General features: G+C 38.3%; 1 long non-coding RNA gene across 1 annotated transcript; it reads right to left on the reverse strand.

Annotated features, from left to right (window-relative positions):
• Nucleotides 1-5,709: 5,709 nt before the first annotated feature.
• Nucleotides 5,710-22,089, reverse strand: LOC115942149 (uncharacterized). Its single transcript, XR_004076773.2, has 3 exons — nt 21,987-22,089; nt 8,995-9,210; nt 5,710-7,156 (listed from the first exon to the last, which is right to left on the reverse strand). It is a non-coding gene; the product is annotated as an uncharacterized LOC115942149 (long non-coding RNA).
• Nucleotides 22,090-22,306: the final 217 nt, after the last annotated feature.

Below are 22,306 nucleotides of genomic sequence, written 5' to 3' on the forward strand. Positions count from 1 at the left end.
TTTCCCCTGTGATGTCTGGTTCCAACCTTCTGGTGATACCTCAGGGTATATCTCCCTTAAGTGTGTTTTGACCACCCAACTGCCAGCTAGAACCAGGGCTTAGGTATCCTGGGTGGCAAGATTTAATGAGTAGCTTTTATTAATTCCTAGGTAATAAAATTTAAAAATAAGTCTTCAGATGCATTTAAAAATATTTATTTAAATATTTTATTTGACAGAAACACAGCGAGAGAGGGAACACAAGTGGGGGAGAGGGAGAAGCAGGCTTCCCTGTGGGGCTCGATCCCAGGACCCCGGGATCATGACCTGGGCCGAAGGCAGATGCTTAACGACTGAGCCACCCGGGCGCCCCCCATTATGCCAATTCTGAACAGTCAAAGCCATCTTACCTTTACATCAAAGTTCCCATTGCCTCTGGGTTTGCTGCTAACTATTTTCATTAGAATCTTTTACATTATTTTTTAATATTATGGTGCCTCAAGAAACTAATGGACGTAATGGGAGTATAACACAAACTGTCTAGTTAGATGGAGAATATGATAACGCTTTTGATGCAAATTTTAAATCCATCCCTGCAGAAACCACAAAAAGGAAAGGTTCTTGCCAACAACAGTTCCTCCCTTTCCCTCTGCCTCTTAAATGGCCCTGGTGCTTCCCCATGTGTCCTCACCCCATGGCATGGCTTGGCCCCTCCTCTTGGGAACTGTGAGTAATAAACTATCTTTTCTATGGCAGTCACTCCCTGATATATTGGTCTTATTATACCCCAAATGTTCTATTAATACACTACATTTCAAAGCATTGGTCAAATTTGAGCCCAAGTTTGGTTGCCAGTCAAGGAACTCTTCCCAAGAAAGGAGGCAGTCCTGCCCAGAGCTCCCCTGGCAGGGTGCTGAGAAGGGTGTGCACATGCAGAACATCCATCTGGCCCATCAGGCCCCCTGCTGCCATGCTGTGGTCTCACTCCCTGCATTGCACCCAGACTCCAGCATCAGGGCTGCTGTGACATGTGTCCCTTTCTGGGCCCTGGCTTATTCTTGCTCCTAAGTGACAAATTCGTGGCATTCAGAGTATAAGGACCTGAGCCACGTTGGTGTGGAATCCTGCAGAGCCAGGAACCATTCCTAAAAGAAGAGTATGGCAGGGATGAGGGAGGTCAGAAGGAAACGTGAGCATTGGGACTATGAGCTGAGAGAACGAGGCTGGGCTTGTTGTGGAAAAATGGTCCAGGCCACTGCCTTCCCCGCCCTCTGCCACAACACACACACACACACACACACACACACACACACGCACACACACATTCTCTTCTCTTTCCTGTAAGACAATTTCACTGGGGTTTGAATTTGAATGGCAAAGGCCCATTTGGCTTTCTCAGACCTGTCTAGTCAGTCATTATACCTTCACAGAGTCAGGGTCAGGAAGTGTAGATTATGTCCCTGACTTTTTTGAAAACCAGAGATATAGTATGCCTTCTTAGGCAAATCATCTTTCCTTCCATGTTACTAATTCTTCATCTACATATAACACGGTATGTCAACTGAGCCAGAGCTGACAAAAGGAAGTCAGGCAGTACCATCTCTGAGAGGTTTTCTATGTGCACACCAACTTCCCAACCAGCGTGAGATGTGTGGGGAGATTCTTCCATGGAACTCCAGGCAATCTGATTCTTTTTTAACTTTCTGTTTTGAAATAATTTTAAATGCTAAAAAAAAATTGTAAGAATAGTACAAGGAACACCTATATACCTTAGATTTACTAATTGTAAACATTTCGGCCAATTTGCTTTATCATTCTCTTTCTCTCTCTCGCTGTATACACATTCACTACACAACCCCAATATAGAAGACTGCTAGCAAAACAGAGTCAGCAGCCAACCCGGAGATAATGAAAACCTTATGAAAGCGTAGGGTGGCTATGACTGCCCGGAATCTGTGTATCTTCCCTGTCCTTCGTCTCCCAGCTAAGTTAGAATGACTCTTAAACCAGCAAGCATGCCAGCCAGGTAGGTTAGAATTCCTTGGAAGCAATGTCATGATGAGAAAAGGTAGGGTTGTCCTCCATCTCTAACTTAAAATATTTAATTTAGAATTCTTGAGGTTTGGCCAGACTGTGGGTTATGTGGAATATGAGCTTTCAAGGAATAGGGAACAGTTGCAGACCTAGCTGATTAAGACAAATATTTGTTATGTGTCGAGGAAAATTCAGTCTCTGCATTGTATTTTAAAGTTAATGCATTTTAGTCACTTTTTAAATTATATGTAAGATACATTTTTCAAGAAAGGAAAGTCCTTTAGATCTGTTCATAATTTTGAGAGTCTGTACAGTCTTTTTATATTGGTAGTTCATACCATAAACCACTCAAAGAATAGTTAGTGGATTAATTTTCACTAGGTTGAGGGGAGAAATCAACCTCTTAAGAAATGGTTATCATTTTAAGTGAATAGTTTTCTACCTGTACATTTTAACAACTGTAGTTTCCTATAGCAAGCATTCATAGTCACAACACAATAGTCCTTAAATTATTAAAACAAAAATATTTTTGCAAACAGATTTAAACAGAAACGCAACTTTATGATGACAAGTTATAGATTTAAAATGAATTTTAAGGTAATTGGTTTATAAATATTCACTATCTTTTCTCCATTTAAACAAAGTTTAATGACTAAACCTAGCACTTTGTGGGTTTGTTTTGTTTTTTTAAGATTTTATTTATTTTATTCCCCTCCAGAGAGAGAAAGAGAGCACAAGCAGGGGGGAACGGCAGGCAGAGGGAGAAGCAGGCTCCTCGCTGAGCAGGGAGCCCGATGCAGGACTCGATCCCAGGATTCTGGGATCGTGACCTGAGTCAAAAGCAGATGCTTAACCGACTGAGCCACCCAGGCAACGCTACCTAGCACTTTGATTTTTTAAATTAAGACAAAATTTTTTTCGAGCAGTTTTAGGTTCACAGCAAAATCAAGAGGAAGGTACAGAGATTTCCCATATACCCCCTACTTTGACACATGTATGGCCTTCCCCACTATCAACATCCTCCCCCACCCAAGTGGTATATTTATTACAATTGATGAACCTCCATTGGACACATTATCACCAGAAGTCCATAGGTTACATTCCAGTTCACTCTTGGTGTTGCACACCCTATGGATCTGGACAAATATGTGATGGCATGTAGCCATCATTATGGTATAATATCATCCTCACTGCCCTAAAAATCCTCTGTGCTCCTCTTACTCCTCTCTCCTTCCTCTCCATCCCCTGGAAACCACTGATCTCTTAACTGTCTCCATAGTTTTCCCTTTTCCAGAATGTCATGTTTTGATTTTTTACTTTTTTTAAAGATTTTATTTATTTATTTGACAGAGAGAGACACAGTGAGAGAGGGAACACAAGCAGGGGGAGTGAGAGGGAGAAGCAGGCTTCCTGCTGAGCAGGGAGCCCAATGTGGGGCTCGAACCCAGGACCCTGGGATCATGACCTGAGCTGAAGGCAGACGCTGAACGACTGAGCCACCCAGGCGCCCCTCATGTTTTGATTTTTAAAAAAAACATTGCCTTTTGGTCTCTAAAGTTTCTTTCTTGAAATAACTTGTGGACCTCTAGTTTTCACTTCAATCAAAGCTGAATTAAATATATTTGGAACTTTAAAAAACACTTCTGCTTCTATGTGCAAAATTTATTCTACACATATTAATATGTTCTGAAGAAGCAGACGTCATTCTCGTTTTAGAAACAAAAGAAGAAACTAAGATTTAGGAAGGCTAACTTGTCCCAAATCACACTACTTGTGAGCGACAGTTTTAGGATTGAGATTCAGATTTTTTACTCCAAAGCTCATTATTTTCTGCTACATGCCCTTTAGCTTCCTTCTCAGGAATGCAACCACTAGATAAACAGTCCATGTCTCCTGAGGCGACGTAATTCATTCCACGTGAACGTGCAGAAGTGCATAGCAGTAACTTGGTTTAGCATTGACCATCTTGTTTTGGAAATGTAATCCAGGAGAAATGCTTTCTTCCCTATTTACTATGTGTGTGCTCTCTTGGGCTGCCTCCATTCTTCTCAGTAAGAAGTCTACACCAGTTCCTGTGGATGTGTCTCTTCCTCCTCAGGCTGATATGATAGAACTCCATAGGCTGCCAACACCTGGGAAGGCTCCTTAATATTTTGGAGCATTCCTTTGCTCCAAAATATTAAGGAGTGCTTCATTTCTGTATGTTCTCTCTATAGATCCAGCTTCTCTGGATAGCTTCTCTTTTGTATAGCTTCAAGAACGTCATCTCTTTTCTTCTTTTCTTCCCTTAACCCACCCTTTAACCTGTTTCCAACTTCCAGGTTCTTTATCAAGAATCCCCCACCCTCGGGTGCCTGGGTGGTTCAGTTGGTTGGGCGACTGCCTTTGGCTCAGGTCATGATCCTGTAGTCCCGGGATCGGGTCCCACATCAGGCTCCCTGCTCAGCGGGAGATCTGCTTCTCCCTCTGACCCTCTTCCCTCTCTTGCTATCTGTCTCTCATTCTCTCTCTCTCAAATAAATAAATAAAATCTTAAAAAAAAAAAAAAAAAGAATCCCCCACCCTCACCTCCACCCTTAGCTTCCTACTTAAGTACTTGATCTGTCCTAAGAATCTCTTCATCTCTTCTTAGAAGCCAGAATATTGGTTGCATCATAAACATCATCTCATCTTCAAGCTCAGTCCCTACATGATAAGTGATTGGTTCATGCACAAAAACAAACCAACACAAACAACGTTCTGAAGTAGCTTTGTGTGTGTGTGTGTGTGTGTGTGTGTTCAGACTTATGGTTTCTCTCGAAAAATGTCTACTCAAAATTAATAATAAAAATGCCTGTTAACTGCTAAATTTGTCATGCAGGGATTTCTAGGAAGTGTCCTAATGAGCACTGTCCAAATATTTAACAATAAACCACTTTCAAGCAATTCATTATGTATATTAGTGTGTTAAAAACCTTTTAAAGTGAGTTTAATACATTCTCTCAAAAATATTTCAGCAAGAAACTTTTGTGGCAAGCTATTAACATCCATGGAACGTCGGTTTAGGAAATGTTAGTCTAATTGTATGAAAGCCTCTGAGTACATTAAAATATGGAAAGTATTTTAAATGTCCTCTTAGGAACTCGAAGCTGTAGTAATTTACAATGATAATTTACAATGATAAACGTCTTATGGACCTCTGAAGGCAAATAAACTGACCAGTATTTGTTAAGTGTGGAAAAGAAAGGCAGAGCCTATTTTTTGCCCAACAGACACTCTTGGAATCCCTAGAAAAAACTGAACGATGAAAACTGATTGTTTGTCATTCAGGAATGTTGTAACCCTAGGCAACTGTCTTTCAGTACTAGAAAGCATATTTATTGTGATCAAGTGCTAATTCTATATAGGACATGCAGAAGGGACCCAAATTGGTGACAAATAAACATGAAAGTGAATCATTTGCATATTAATTAATGTGACAGAATGAGCATGTGAATTTTACAGTGAAAATAAAGATTAAAATAGAATTTTAATAGAGGAAGAGGAGGTGGAAAGGCATGATGGAAGGATATGCTTGATAAGAAAAAGCATAGAGATATTTCTAAGGCCATGCCCTGGTGAGAGCCCTTTTACTTACTCTATAGAATCCCCCAATTTAATATTATGTCAATTGACTATATCCAATGACTACTTATTAGATCAATATCAAGTCTTGAAGTTTTATGGTATTTGCCTTATTACAAAACTAACATTTGATAAATCCACCGGGAAATTAGACTACTCCAGCGGGGGAGGTGGGAGCAAGACCTTGCTTGTTATTCTCATGATTTGATGGCATCATGGAATTCCAGAATATAAATTGTATGGTTATTTCCCCAAGGGTTTATTGTCATTGCTACCTACATTTGCTTAACCAAAAATTCTAAGTGAGACCTCTTTCCTGAGAGCTCCATAGGGCAAAGGAATGAGCCTCTTCTGGCCCATGGTTTTCCTCTCGTCTAACATTCCAGGGGTTCCATTCAAGCCAATTGCACAAAGGAGGCAGCAGAGGAGAAAGAGGCCCAGGAATAAGCAAAGGAGCCCAAACTGAGGACACTGCTGCTCGGTGTCCCACAAATGCAGTGGCTGCCCTCACACCTGAGCTGGATGCTAGTGAAAAAGTCTCCAACAGGCCATAGCAGACACAAGTCTTGAAACATTTTACTTGAACGAAAGATGCACAATGTAAACTTATTTACCACTTGTAACTGTTTTTTATTCTTTGTATTTGTTCTTTGTTCCTTTTCCCCCCTTTCTTTTCCTGCCTTCTCTGGTATTAATTGAAGGTTTTATGTAATTCCATTTTATCTCTTTCCTTACCCTATCAATTATACCTCTTTTAAAAGCAATCTTAACATCTGACCTAGAGTCTGTGATATGCATTTACAACTAATCTAAGTCTACCTTTTTTTAAAATTTTATTTTATTTTATGTTATGTTAATCACCATACATCATCAGTTTCTGATGTAGTGATCCACGATTCATTGTTTTCATATAAAACCCAGTGCCACCTTTAAAAATCACTATTCCACTTCACATGTAACACAGGCCCCTTTTAACAGAGTACCCCACTGCCTCCTGCCTGTCCCTTATCACACCCCTGTCCTTCATTTCACTTATTGTGTGGTGTAAGTACCCAGTGCACTGTTATTATCATTAATTAAAACAAACAGCTGTCTTTTGGATCAATTAAAAATAAGTAATTTTAATATACCTTTATTTATTCCTTCTCTGATGCTCTTCCTTTATGTAAATCCCAGTTGCTGACGGTATCAATTTCCCTCTACCTAAAGAACTTCCTTCAACATTTCTTGCAGGACAGGTGGCAATGAATTCCCTCAGTTTTGTTTTCCTGAGAAAGCTTTGTTTCTCTTTCACTTTTGAAGGATAATTTCACTGGATATAGAATCTAGGTTGGTAGAGTTTTTTTTTCTTTCATCACTTTAAGGACTTCACTCTTTTCTTGCACAGTTTCTGATGAGAAGTCTGTTTTAATTCTTATCCTTGTTCCTCTATAGTTTCTCTCTTCTCTGTCTGCAGTTTGAATATAATATGTATAAGTGTAGTCACTTGTTATTTATCCCACTTGTTGTTCTCCGGACTTCTGATTCTGTGGTTTGGTGTCTGTAATTAGTTTTGGAAAATATTTGGCCATTATTAATTCAAATATTTCTTCTGCTTTTTTTTTTTTTTCTGATATTCCAGTTACATGTATGTTACACCATTTGAAATTGTCCCACGGTTTTTGGATATTCTATTCTGGTTTTCTTTTTTTTTTTTCCCCACTCTTTTTTCTCTCTGCATATCAGTTTGAGAAATTTCTATCGTCATTTCCTTTCATTGACTCTCCTTAGCTGTGCCTAGTGATTGATAAGTCCACAAAAGGCATTCTTCTTTTCTGATACACTATTTTTGATTTCCAACATTTCTTTCTGATTCTTTCTTAGGGTTTTCTTTTTTTTTTTTTTTTTAAAGATTTTTTTAATTTATTTATTTGAGACAGAGAGAATGAGAGAGATAGAGAGCACACGAGAGGGGGGAGGGTCAGAGGGAGAAGCAGGCTCCCTGCCGAGCAGGGAGCCCGATGCGGGACTCGATCCCGGGACTCCAGGATCATGACCTGAGCCGAAGGCAGTCGCTTAACCAACTGAGCCACCCAGGCGCCCTTTCTTAGGGTTTTCTTCTCTCTACTTAAATTATCCATCTGTTCCTGCATGTTTTCTACTTTTACCATTGGAGTCCTTAACATATTAATCATGGTTATTTAAAATTTCCTATCTGAGGGGCACCTGAGTGGCTCAGTTGGTTAAGCATCTGACTCCTGATTTCAGCTCAGGTCATGATCTCAGGCTCCTGAAACCGAGCCCCATGTCAGGCTCTGGGCTGGGCATGAAGCCTGTTTAAGATTCTCTCTCTCCCTCTGTCCCTCTAAAAAAATAAAAGAAAATATCCTATCTCATCATTTCAAATCTGTGTCATATCTGAGTCTGGTTCTGATGGCCGCTTTGTCTCTTCAGATAGGGATTTTTCTTAACTTTTATCATGCATTGTAATTTTCTGATGAAAGTATACCATATTGATTAATAGAAATTAAGGGGGGCGCCTGGGTGGCTCAGTCAGTTAAGCGGCTGCCTTCGGCTCAGGTCATGATCCCAGGGTCCTGGGATCGAGCCCCTCATCAGGCTCCCTGCTTGGCGGAGAGCCTGCTTCTCCTTCTCCCTCTGTCTGCTGCTCCGCCTACTTGTGCTATCACTGTTAAATAAATAAATAAAAATCTTTAAAAAAAAAAAAAGGAACTAAGGTATATAAGCCTGTAGTGGGAGGTTTTACGTTTAACTGGGCTGTGTTTAATGTGTACTGTAACTATAGGTGCCAATGACTTCAAATTCCTCTAGGGCCTCATTTATGTCTCCTCTGGTGTCCTTGGGTTTCCCTAAGAACTCCCACTGGGAGTCTGCATCTTGCAGATCTTTAAGCTGTAATCTAGCTGGAGGTATTGGAGCCCAGTTGCTTTGGTGGCCAGGTGACTAAACTGTCTTTTAGCGGGCCTGCATCTCTGGGCTAGAACCTTCACCAGTGTTTGCTTCCTATCTCCCCCTATACTGCTTAGGTGAGACAGGAAGGGTAGAGGGGGCTATTAGAGACATGCCCTTCCTCTAGGTGGGCTAAGACTCTGATACTGTTTCCCCCACAGAGAGCAGGCTTTTGTGATGGAGAGCGTTTAGTCATATTTCACAATAATTGCTTTTCCCTTCTCCTTGCCAGAGCTATGAACGGATTTTTCTTTCTCTTTACCATGAGAACATGGTAAGGTTCCTGGAGGTAAACCCATGCAATGCAGAGACCGCCCCCCCGACCCGCCACTTCCAAGACTATAGCCCCAAGTAGGTTTTCACTCTCAAACTAATACAAAATCAGCCTCCATCTAATTCATCAAAAACTGACCACTTATGTGTTCATACCAGTCTATGATTCCAGTAGTTCTTCCTGCCAAGTGAGTGGATCTCAGCTATGACTAGATTTGCTGGTCTTTCCACATTTCAGGGTGGTGATTTGTTCTGCAACCTCAATTCTCTGATGGGTCCAAGAAACCATGCTCATTTTCAGTTTGTTCAGCTTTTTCTTGTTGTAAAGGCAGGAGTGACAACTTTCAAGGTCTTTACATGTTAGAACTAAAACTGGAAATAGAAGCTGCATTTTAATAAATACCTCAGAGAGCCAACAGATCCCAACTGAAAAAAAAAACAGTCTTTTTAAGCACCCTTCCTTTGAGAACAATTAACAAGCCCTTGAGAAATTGATTATAAATAACCATCTTGGTTTCTCAGTAAAGCAAAACCTCTGGGAGCAACACTAAGCAGCCTTGATGCAATGCCTCTGAGACAAGTTCCATAAATATCCTGCAATTCAAACTTTCCACTCATTCAGAATTGTGTTTTCCACAATTTGTTTTCGTTTGGTGATGACATAGTGTACATTTAATTGAAAAGGTATATGTGTATGATTATAGCTCTGCTAAAATTAATACATCTGGGTAAATATTGGAAGGGAATTCAGACAAATGAAATGGTTGTTATTTAGGAATTCTTTCTATAGCTAAAAAATAGAAGCATGTACAGCTGGTGGGAGAGATCACACACACACAGAAACACACATGTAGCCATACACACACACACACACAAAGTCAAAAGTTAGACTGTCAAACCAAATAATTATTAATCTGACAACATCTTCATAAAAAGTTGTGTCTTACTGTAGATGGCTTTCCAGTAAATGTTCTGCAAATTTAATTTCATTCTTTGTCCACTAAGTCATTGATATGAAGAAAATTCTGACATATGCATATCTCTTTCAATCTTGCTTATAATACAGGAAAAATATCAAACCAAGCCAGAAAGATAGTAAAATTTCTACATCATATTTGAATCTAAAAATGTACATTGGCAGGAGGAAATTTCATTCGGAAAAATCCAGTACTAGAATAAGGGACTCAGAAGAACTACTTAATTGCCTCAGATTGTGCAAGAAACTAGAATTTTAACACTGACAAACAAAAGTAGATGTTCAGATGAAGAAGACTCCATGGTGGAAGCACAGTCTTTCATTGAATGTGACACACAGTTCACATTTCCTGGGGTGTAGAGAAAATAGTTGAATGTTGAAAACATGCACTTGGCTCTACGCCCCAGGAGATTAAGCAACAGAGAAATCAGAAACAAACCAGGCCATTAACAAAAAACACTAGATCCTTATGACAACCCAATGAGAATGTTCAGAGATTGTTAGATTTCCTTTAAACGGAAAATAAAACTATGGTTGGTTTTGATTAAACATGGTTTTTAAATGCTTGTTTCCAGAAAAGACAATGGGACAGAGCTCTTAAATTAAGAGCCCGATTTGGAAGTGATCTGGAAGCCTGCAGTCACTGTTGCCAGTTGCATTCACATTCGAGAAATTCATCAGTAAACACTGATCAGCTAAATATCTGATGATAGAGGGAAATGCTTTGTTTTTTTAAGAAGAAAAACATCTTTTTATGACTACAAAAGGAGAAAGATTATTTCTTCCTTTAGATATGCCTTTAGAATTGAGTTGAAATCATTGCTTTATTATTTTTTCAGGCTACATGTGAAGTGACAGATGGAAACAGAAGTAGTTAAAAGAGTGAAAAAGTTTATGCCATTAAAAATCTTTCAGATAAGGGGCACCTGGGTGGCTCAGGTCATGATCCCAGGGTCCTGGGATCAAGCCCCGCGTTGGGCTCCCTGCTCAGCGGAGAGCCTGCTTCTCCCTCTGCCTCTGCCTGCTTCTCTGCCTACTTGTGCTCTATCTCTCTGTCAAATAAATACATAAAATCTTAAAAAAAAAAAAAAACTCTCAGATGAAACAGAAGCTAAATAACTGTTCTAAGAATGTCAAGTTTAGCTACCTATAGGCATAGGAGCCCTAATCAAACTAAGAATAACTTGGGATGAATTCTTCTGCTCAAGTTTAAGGAAAGAACCAAGTTATAAACAGGCAATAATTGTTAACAGATATAGGTTACTACAAAATGTAGAATTTTTAATATAGCAACTATTGTTTGCTTTTATCTTCTGATTTCAAGATGCATGCTCAATTAAAACACCTTGAAAACCAGAGACAATCGCTCCCATAAAGAGGAAAGAATATCTACAATGCCACCAACCAAAGTTAATTACTGTTCTATTTTTGTGCAGTATTTTTTATTCAAACAGACCTATGCTATTTACCAAACAAATATATATATATATATATATATATATACACTGCTTTTCTCTTGGTAATGTGTGATGAATATATTCCCATACCAAAAAATATTTTTCCATGTCATATTTTAATGTCTGTATAGCATTCCATTATATAAATATTCCATAATATGTTTAATTAATATATGCCCAATATACTTTTCCCCAAATTTTGCTATTATAATTAATTTGTGGTAAACAGTGTGAAAACACATCTTAGTATACATCTCTAATTATCTTCTAGATGTGGAATTCCTGGGCCCGAAGGGAGTCTTCATATTTTCTCAATTATTTTAAGTAAAATTCTTTTTGAAAAAAAGACTCAGTAATGCAATAATATTAAGTTCATGTTCCTTTAACATTATTTCAATAATATAATACTTCATAAAATAGTGGTTTTTAATAACCAAATGGTAGGTTATCTGCAACCAAGGAATGCTTGACTACTTCCCACATTACAGGGCCATTGTTCAAGAACCACCAGGTTGCAAAACAGGGTTTTAGAGGAGAGGGGGGAGGGGAGATAGGTTAGCCTGATGATGGGTATTAAGGAGGGTGCGTACAGCATGGAGCACTGGGTGTTATATGAAAACAATGGATCGTGGATTACCACATCAAAAACTAACGACATATTGTATGGTGACTAACATAATAAAATTAAAAAAAAAAACAAAAAACCACCAGGTTGCAATTTATACAAGTATGTGTCATTGCCAATAATTGAGTCTTTTTATAAACTCAGTCTTCAGCATTCCACTCTGTGACCACCATATAACCGTATATCCAGCTACCTCTCTTTAGCACCTCAACTCTGTTAGTTCTCTAGGACTAGGACAGGATATCCAACCTTGTCAGCCTTTTCTTGTCCATAAAGCTTGTTGACTCTTATTTCCTCTCTTACCCAGCTTAGCCACCTTGAATAATCATTCTAACTACTCCTTTACATTCACCCAACTTCCTTCCCCTTCTGTTCCTCTATAAGTTTTCTGCCTGGAAAAACTTTCTTGTGCTTGCCTGGCTGACCATAATCCTGGAAAATCCAATTCTCCTACTCCCCCAGGCCTGCACCCAAGCAGCTGAGGATGGCTAGAGAAAATCCCACCACCATACTGACTTGCCTTCATCTGAATTCATAACCACAAAACTTGAGTGAACCCTCATATTGCCTGGCACTCCTACATTTTCCTGTTCAATTCAATTTCACCCTTTCTCCTCTCTTCTCACACTGCTCTCCTCCTAACTCTTATTTGCTAACTTTGGTTATTATTTTCCTGAGAAAATAAAAGCAATCAGGGTAAATCTACATGCACCCCCTCCACTAACCTGCATCTATGTCCTTATACATTGCCTCCCTCCTATTTCAAAGGTGGATAATCACACTCCTATTTAAAGCTAATTTTCTTCTCTACGGGATCATTCACATTGATACACATACTTTCATTTCTTCCATATTTATTTTTTTACAGATTTTATTTATTTATTTGTCAGAGAGAGAAAGAGAGAAAGTGGCAGGCAGAGGGAGAAGCAGGCCCCTGCTGAGCAGGGAGCCCAAAGTGGGACTCGATCCCAGGACCCTGGGATCATGACCTGAGTTAAAGGCAGACACTTAACAACTGAGCCACCCAGGTGTCCCATTTCTTCCATTTTTAAAAACCAAATAAAAATTTTCTTTATCAATATCCCTCTCCAGCCCACTTCTCTGTAAAACCCCTAGAAAGTTAGCTCTGCCTGTTATCTCCACACCCTCTTTTCTCGTTCATTCAATGCAATTATTCCTCTAAACTGCTCTTGTCAAAATTGTCAACAATTTCAATGTTGTCAAATCCAACCCTCAATCATCTGGCCCATGCCACTCAATCTCTCAACAGCATTTGAGATGGTTGATCCCACACTCCTTCATGAAACACTTTCTTCACTTGGCTCTGGCCAGGATGCCACACTTTTGGGTCTTCCTTGTCCATCACTATTCACTCCTCCATCATTTTGGCTGGTTCCTCCTCCTGTTTCCAACCTCTAAACAGCATGGTGTCCCAGATTTCAATCCTAGGGCCTCTTCTGCCCTCTAACTACGTTCCCTCTTCAGATATCTCATGCAGTCCCATCTCTACACTGACAACTCCCCTTAAATATCTCCAGCCCTGTCCACTTATCTGGATTCTATATCTTATAAACTTATCTTCAAACTATATTAAGGTTCCCAGCTCTTTTCTCCAGCCTCACCACTACCATATGGATCCAATCCATGTCATTACTTCGGGTACTGACAGAACTTCCTCTTTTGTCTGGCTTTGAGCCTGCATTGCTGCCTTACTTTATCACAGACTCCAACCAGCTACTGGAGTGATCCTTCTGAAAAGTAATTGAGATCATGTTACTCCTCTGATCAATGCTCCATGTTTCACTTTAAATAAAATTAAAGTCCTTACCAGAGCCCATAAGACCCTATATTATCTTACTCTTATCTCTACCATTTCCTCCTCATTCACTCCACTGTAGTCACACCCAAGTCATACTTGCTGTTTCTCAAACGAGCCAAGGGCACTTCTACCCCAGGGCCTTTATACTTGCTGGTCTTCTGCCTAGAAAGTGCTACCCCACATATCCGCAGGACTCTCTCCCTCATTTTTTTCATGTCCTTGCTCAAATGTCATCTTATCATAAAAGCCTACACTGAGAATCCTAGAAAAAATACATTACACATACACGCACACACACACACCTGTCACTGTCTATCTCCCAATATTGCTCTTATTGGCACTTTATTACCACTTTTAATACTATATATGTAAAACTTAAATTGTCTATCTCCTCCTGTGAGATAATATCTATACAGGATATAAACTCTGTCAGAGCAGGAACTTGGTCAGTATCCCCAATTTCTAGAATTCTGCCTGACACATAGTAAGTACCCAACAAATTAAAAAAAAATGGACAAGCAGAATAACTAGAAATGCTTATGCATTCCAACTGTAAATCCAAGCTTAGAGAGTAAAGGCAAGTATTTCCAAGTGATTGCAATCTGAAAAGGAAGTTTTTCTTGGCCATCCACATAAGCTTTTTGCAATTATAGTATATGAATGTGGAATCTTGTGCCATGGGCCATCAACCACAGGAAAAATTAAAATAAATCTCAGGCCACAAAGAAGCAGAAAGCAATAATTAAGGGCTAGAAAAAGGATTAGACAATTAGTCACCACTTGCTTTGCCAGAGTGGTTGAGAGCATAGGCTCAGGGGTGAGACAGATCTGGGTTTGAGTCCTCACTGCCATACACTTGCTCTATCATATTGAGCAAGTTAGTTACTCTCTCTTGAGTCTGAGTTTTCTGACCTACAAAATATGGCTAATACCTGCCAGAGTTGTAAAAATTACATGACATAATGTTCTTAGCACATTCCCAGGCACATAATAACATTTAATATATGCTGGCTTTGTTTATTATTTTTACTACATTATTATACTACGACTCAACTCATCATCAGTACATTTCATTAAGTAACAAAGCAGTTGCACGTACACATCCTCCAGCAGAATTCTCTGAGGGGTAAGGGACTGGTTATTGGCTTTACTCACAAGATTCTTCACTCTATGGTTAGGTAGGTACACCCAGCACAGGAATCTACATACAATACCATTAAGGGGTTCATTAATTCAAGACTTACTGAGGAGTATATAAAGACTTGTTGAGAATAAATGAACCCACACTCAGATGAGATCGCTGTACAATGAACTATACATCCCCCTTTTGGAATGTGATTCCCACATCTTTCCTAGTCCCCTGCACTAAGAAGCTGGTGACAAGCCTTTGCAGTGATTCTAGAGGAGGAATCTCTGCCTCTGATGGTCAGAGTTTCTCCTCTGTGGGTTCCATTGGGCTCTTGTTCTATATTACTGGTTGATTTGTGCTAGGATATCTTATACTTTGCTTCAGTTCTCCTGTTAATCTTATTTCTAGCTTATGCACTTCAAGTTTTCTCTGAGTCTTGAGTCTTCTTATTAATCCTAGGAATCGCTAAGTGATACAAGAGTCCATAATCATCCCTTTCCCTTTATTCATTCAACAGATGTGTAAAAAAGCTACCATGTGACTAACCTCATGCCAAGGTAACAGAAAGCAAGAGAAGCACAGTATCAGACCTCTCCTCTGATGAGGAGCACAGATATTGAGTGTGTGTGTGTGTATGTGTGTGTGTGTGTGTAATGAGAACTGTAATAAGTGAATTACATTACAGAGTTCTCTGCAATATACAGGAGAGGTACCACACTCAGACTTAAAATACCAGGGAACTGAAGGAGTTATATTTGGGAACTATTTTTCAAGCCTTTTGACCATGACCCACAATAAGAAATAAAATTTACAGTGCAATGCAACACACATACATATGTACACAAAACCAAAACAGACATTTCATGAAACAACACATTTTTCTATTCTATTTCACTTAATTCTATACTTCCCCCCTTGCTCGTAAATACCTACTATATTGATTTTATGACCCTTTAGTTAGTGATAACCAACAGTTTGAAAAACACTGATATAAAGTGAAAATGAAAAATAAGTACCAATTAGCCAGCTCTGGTTAAAGTAAGGATTGAGAAGAGAAGACACATGTTCCAGGCAAAAAAACATAATGCACAAGGTCCTGAAATGAATGTATACCAATTCATTTAGTCTCACCTCTAGTGTTGTGATTATGATCAACTGGCAATCAGCTTCTGTTTCCACTTCCTTCTACAGTGCCTTCCTGTACAGCAGAGACTAGGAAATAAAAACGATGTTTCCCAGACTCCCTTGCAGCTAGGTTCTACATTTGAAATAAGCTCTGCAAGTTAGATGCAGTATCATGATTAGGAAGTTGAACCTTGCTGTAGAATTCATATGGTTCCAGCTGGAAGCAAGGTCTTAAAGATGTGGCATCTACAGGACAGTGGCCAGGTATAGTGTTCTACTGTCTAGTCACTAGTTTTGGCTGCTGAGAGGTAGTTGTGTCTGTGGCGACACCAGATTCCCTTGGATTGTGACTACAGCAGTATATTTTTAAACTTAATGGTGGCCTCTGATTCCTACTCCCTTACAATGATTTTGAAAGCACCTAGTTCCCTATATTAATCTTTTTTTCCTTAGAATACTTAAGCTTGGGTCAGGTTTCCCTAAAGCAGGCCCCAAGATGAGGATTTATGTGCAAGTGATTTATTAAGGAAGTGCTTCCAGAAGAAACCATCAAGGTGGCAGGGGAAGTGGGACTGGGAAAGGGAAGAAGCCAAGTAAGGGTGTAATTTTAGGCATAGTTCCAGTCTTAGGCCAGGTCCTACAGAAGGGTTCAGGGGATAAAGTACACCTCAGAGGTTGATATAAGTTGATGCAAGGCATCTGGGCTTTCAAACCCTCATAATGTCTGTCACTGACTATGGACCAGTACAGGGGATGCTCTATGATTATAGACAAAGCAACTCCAGGAACATGAGGGTAGTCCTCTGGAGAGGTACGAGTGGTTAAAAGCAAAGGCCTATCGAAAGTGGGGTAAGGGCACACAGAAACATTAAAAGGGATCCACAGGGACCCCTATAGAAGGTACATGGAGGACAGGGTCCTCTATAGAGTGATTTCTGTAACTTGCACCAGACCCTGACAGATATAATCAGCAACAAAGTTCACAAGTTACTAGTTACTTACGCTCACTGTCATGTAGGTTGTAATTACCTGTGCTAAAAATGCTATTGAAGTTGAACCTGCAACTAAAGTAGGTTTGTTTGTAGAGTTGCCATCATATATGTAATCGTTATGAAACAAAAGCCTTGATTCAGCCCTTTGGACTTTAGATTTGCTACCTCAGATAGAGGAATTTATTGAAACTTGTTGGCTTTCTGGTTTTCATTTTCACAAACATTTAGCAAGAAAAAGAAAACAATAATAATAATTAAAAAAACCCCTAACATCTACAGTTTTTAAGGGGTCTTGGCATCCTAGCACATGGTGGAAGGATGCAGCCATATTAACCTCCAACTCCAAATTACCAAGCCTGTACACCACTAGGCCCCCTGGTGGTTTACTCCATGAATGCTTAAAAAAGTGTTTCTTCCTCCAAAAAAGAAATCTGAATAACTTTATTTTCTGTTTCTCTATTTCAGTCTTGGCAGGATTTACTGACACACAATACTTATTTCTCCCAAACTACTTTTTCTTCTTTAAATCATCAATCTGACAAGCATGATTTGCCCCATGCTTATTAACATAATTAATTCCATAACTAATTCCCTTCTCTTCTCCTAACCTTCAATTTTAAAAACTAATGAAACTAGATAAAATGTTTTTTTTAAATGTCAGAGATAAAAATAAGAATGTAATTGTATTTTTTATAGTGAAAAGAACTGAAATTCCTTCTGATTTTTGGATCAAGTTCACATCCAGTCTTTTGCTTAAAAAGATGTGAATAGCAGCAAATATATTAACTGGGATCATAGCATATATCAAGAATACAGCTTGAATATAATGTAGTAGTTTGAATTTAGGCATAGATATCTTATTTATTGAATTTAGGCATAGATATCTTATTTATTGTTGGTAATGCCATTAGAAGGGGTTGGCGGGTTACTTGTACCTATGGATCCTAGATCATTAGTGACTGGCTGTTCTCATTATAAACTCTGACTTCCCAGTTAGCCATCCAATTAGGGAACCCCATAGGTTTCTCCCCAAGTGATAGAACCCACATGCAGGTCCACTCCATGACTGTTATACCTATTGGTATCTAGTGGCAAAGTTGTTGTCTTTCCCCAAGTGATAAAAATTATATTCCATATATTTCCAAGGACTAGGAATGAGTAGAAGTGGGGGTGGGGGATGGGACAACATTCAGGGTATCGTGATCTACACAATCCTAAGTCTTTGCTCTCTGCATAAAGGCCCACTCAGGGGGGGAAAAAAAAAAGAACCTGCTCTCACTCTCTTCTTTAACTAAACTACTAAACTAAAACAGTAAGACAACATTAGCAACCAAGACTAAGGCTACCCAGGATTTCTTTTCTCTTTCTGCTCATGCTGGCAATTCCATTAACATTTCTTGTGCTCATTTCCCATTACCCCTTTCTTGTTGTGTACTTTTCCTATATAATATATTAACTACTCAAAATATTGCTAAACACCCAACCTATAAGGAGACTCACATTTTACTGATCCATACACAAAATCAAGGGATTTATTGTGGTTAAAAACCAAGGGGATTGGGGCGCCTAGGTGGCTCAGTCGTTAAGCGTCTGCCTTCGACTCAGGTCATGATCCCAGGGTCCTGGGATGGAGCCCTGCATCGGGCTCCCTGCTCCGCGGGAAGCCTGCTTCTCCCTCTCCCATTCCCCCTGCTTGTATTCCCTCTCTCGCTGTGTCTCTCTGTCAAATAAATAAAATCTTAAAAACAAACAAACAAACAAACAAAAAACCAAGGGGATTATTTCCAGAAAGTAATACTATCTCAGATCATATACACACACAAAATATCTCAAGTTCTCAAAACTATAAAGATCATATTCTCTGATTATAGTGCCATAAAATTGGAAGTTTATAACTGAAGGATAAGTAGAAAAAAATCAAAGACACTCAAAAACTAAAAATTCATTTTCTATGTCATTTTGTGGTAAAACAAGAACTAAAAGTAGTTTTAACTAATAGTTTAGATACAATAAGATCTAACAAGGATGACAGTGTTACATCTGAGAACATGAGATTCTGCCAATGCTGAACGGAGAGGAAAATTCATAGTCTTAATAGCATAAAATAAAAAAATAACAAAAATGAAGCAAGCATTTAACCCCAAATCTAGAAAAAAGAGTAACGCAATAAATTCCAGGAAAGTACAAAGAAGGAAATATAAGAAGAAATAAGAGAATCATACACTAAAATAACAATAAAGTGTATTTAGAAGTGAATTATTTGAAAAGGCCAATAAAATAGACAAAATTTTGGCAAAACTAATTAAACACACACACAAAACAGGTAACAAGTAAAAACATTAGAATTAAGAAAGGAGATATGACTATATATAAGAAGAAACAGAAATTTCATAAGAGAATGTCATATAAAACTATTGCAATAAAAAAACTGCAATAAATTTAAAAATCTTCTAAAGGATGATTTTCTAAGGAAATATAATTGTTTCTTTAACTATAACTGCACAACAAACTCAGTAGTTTAAGACAATAAACATTTATTATTATTCATGAGTCTGTGTGTCAGCTGGCTGGTTTGCTCACTAGTTTATAGTGAGTGCCAAGTTGATTAGGCAACTCCGCTAATCTTAATTGGGATATTGCACATGTTTAAAAGATGACTGGCTACAGGCTTGTCTAGGATGATCTTGGCTGGGACACTGCAGTTTCCTTCATGTATTCTCTCATAAGCAGGCTAACTTAGGCTTATTCATATAGAGGTGGCAAGGTTCCAAGAACAAGAGCAGAATTACACATTTCCACCTGAGCCCCAAAGTTAGAAATGACACATTGTCCAGGCACCTGGGTGGCTCAGTCGGTTAAGCATCTGACTCTTGGTTTCAGCTCAGGTTGTGATCTCAGGGTCGTGAGATCAGAGACCCACATCAGGCTCCATGCTTAGTAGGGAGTCTGCTTGAGATTCTCTCTCTCCCTCCCCCTCTGCCCCCCCATGCACTCTCTCTCTAAAATAAATAATTTTTTTTAAAGATTATATTTACTTATTTTTCAGAGAGAGCGAGAGATAGAGAACAAGCAGAGGGAGTGGCGGACAGAGGGAGAAGCAGACAGAGGGAGAAGCAGGCTCCCCACTAAATTGGGAGCCCAACACGGGACTCGATCCCAGGACCCTGGGATCATGATCTGAGCTGAAGACACGTTTAACTGACTGAGCCACCCATAATTTTTTTTTTAAAGAAATGACACATTTTCATTTCTACCAGATTCTATTGGCCAAAGCAAGACACAAGGTCAACCCAGATTTAAGATGCAGAGAAAATAAATCTACATCTTGATGGGAAGAACTGTAAAACCACACTGCAAACGACATAGATATGAGAGGGTCATTAATTGGGTCCATCAATGCAATCAACCTACCACAAAAATTGACTAAACAGAAAATCTGGATATACCATGAAAGACACTAAAAGGGTTGTCAATGAAGTACTTCCAAAATATGCATCAGACCTGATGTGTTCTACCTGCAAGTTCTTTCAAATACTGAGGAACAGAAAATTTCTATGCTACAATACTGGCCTGAGGTGCAGAGAAAATGGAAAAGACTTTAATTGATTTTATGAAATTGGCATAAGGCTGATACCAATCATGTCAAAGAAAGCTAGAGATCAATATCATTTGTGATGATAGACCCAAAAAATATTAAATAAAATATTAGCAAGTAAAATACAGAAGAACACTAAAATACGAAACTCCATGGTCATGGAATGGTTTATTTTAGAAACTCAGAGATAATTTAATATCTATAGTTTTAGATCTAGTAATATAATTTATCACATTGATCAAAGGAAAAATGCATTTCAATCATCTGAATTAAATACTAAAATGAATTTGGTAAGATTTATTATTTACTTACTAGTAAAATAGAAATCAAAGAAATTTATGTAAAGTAGGCTTTTTAAAAATTGTTTCAAGCCAACACCCAATAGCATGCTTAAACATGTAAAGCATTAGTTAGATAAGATTATAATTATTGTGTTAAAAAAGAAAGGGGATGAGATGTTTATGGTTCATTACTAAATACTTTTAAGAAATGGTAAGCATATATTAAACGAATTTAAATTAGTGTATTTACTACAGATATTTCAGAGCCTTTACTATACTAATGTGTTTGTAAAACATATTTGACTACTGAACTTTTTTTTTTTAAGAATATCAGAAGGGATTTGAGAAACCCTGCAACAAAGACATTCTCTTTTCAAGCAGATATAAGGTAAGCATGGATCTTGTCACCATTATGATTTAAAATCACTCTAGAAGTGCTAACCAGTACAATCACAGAAGCTAACAGAACAGGACATATATATTTGGAAAAGGAAATGGCAAAATCATTATTATTTACTGCTAATGATTACCTTTCTGGAAGACCAAGGAAAATAACTGGAAGACTATTAAAACTAATAAGAAACCATCCTTTTACTAATTAATACATAAAAACCAACAAGTTCCTTATATTCCAATATTAGTTCATTGGAAATTAAAATACAGAACAAAAAATATAAAATATCTAGAAATAAACTTAAGTACTCTGCAGGACCTATGTAAAGAAAACAAAAGCAATACAAGAAAAATTTTCTGAAAAACATAAAAATTAAAAGGACAGATGTAGTATGTCTCAAACTGAAAAATTCAACACTGCAAAAATGTCAGTTTTACCTAAATCAATCATAAGTCCCACAGAATTCCAATGTCATTTTAAAAATGTAACCAAAGGATTAAAAATTTCATCTGGAAAAAAATATGAATAGTAACCAGGCACCAAAGGTAGAAACCATAAAAGAACAAAAAACAAGCACCACCACTTAAGTACACAACAAATTGAGGAAAATATTTGTAATACATATGACACATGGATAAATACTTAAGATATTTTTTTAAATGTGCAAATAAAATAATTCAAACGTCCTTCTCAGGTAATTTTAAGAGATCCAGTCTCCTGTTTAATATTTCTTGAACCTTTTAGAAAAGACTTACTTTTTTGTGTGGTTGCTTGCCAACTCCATGCCAAACTCTCACTTGCATTTTCTCCCAGATGGCCTTACCCATTTCAGAACTGTCTGATATCCACCTGTTTACAGAAAATTCCAAACTTTATATACAGTATCTCCTCCCTCAACCCCACCCCACCACAGGATAATAATCTCTAGGCCTCAGTAATTTCCAGAAGAAATTTTCCCACACAGAAGGATTTAGGGAAACAATGCAACAAGGGTATATCACTGCTCTAAATCTCATCTCCCCCAGAGGTATATACCAATATAAGTTGAATATATGCTTTTTCCTCCTTTTTCTTC

The sequence above is a fragment of the Leptonychotes weddellii genome, chromosome 9, assembly GCF_054177405.1.
Source record: "Leptonychotes weddellii isolate Sample4059 chromosome 9, ASM5417740v2, whole genome shotgun sequence".
NCBI classification, from domain to species: domain Eukaryota; kingdom Metazoa; phylum Chordata; class Mammalia; order Carnivora; family Phocidae; genus Leptonychotes; species Leptonychotes weddellii.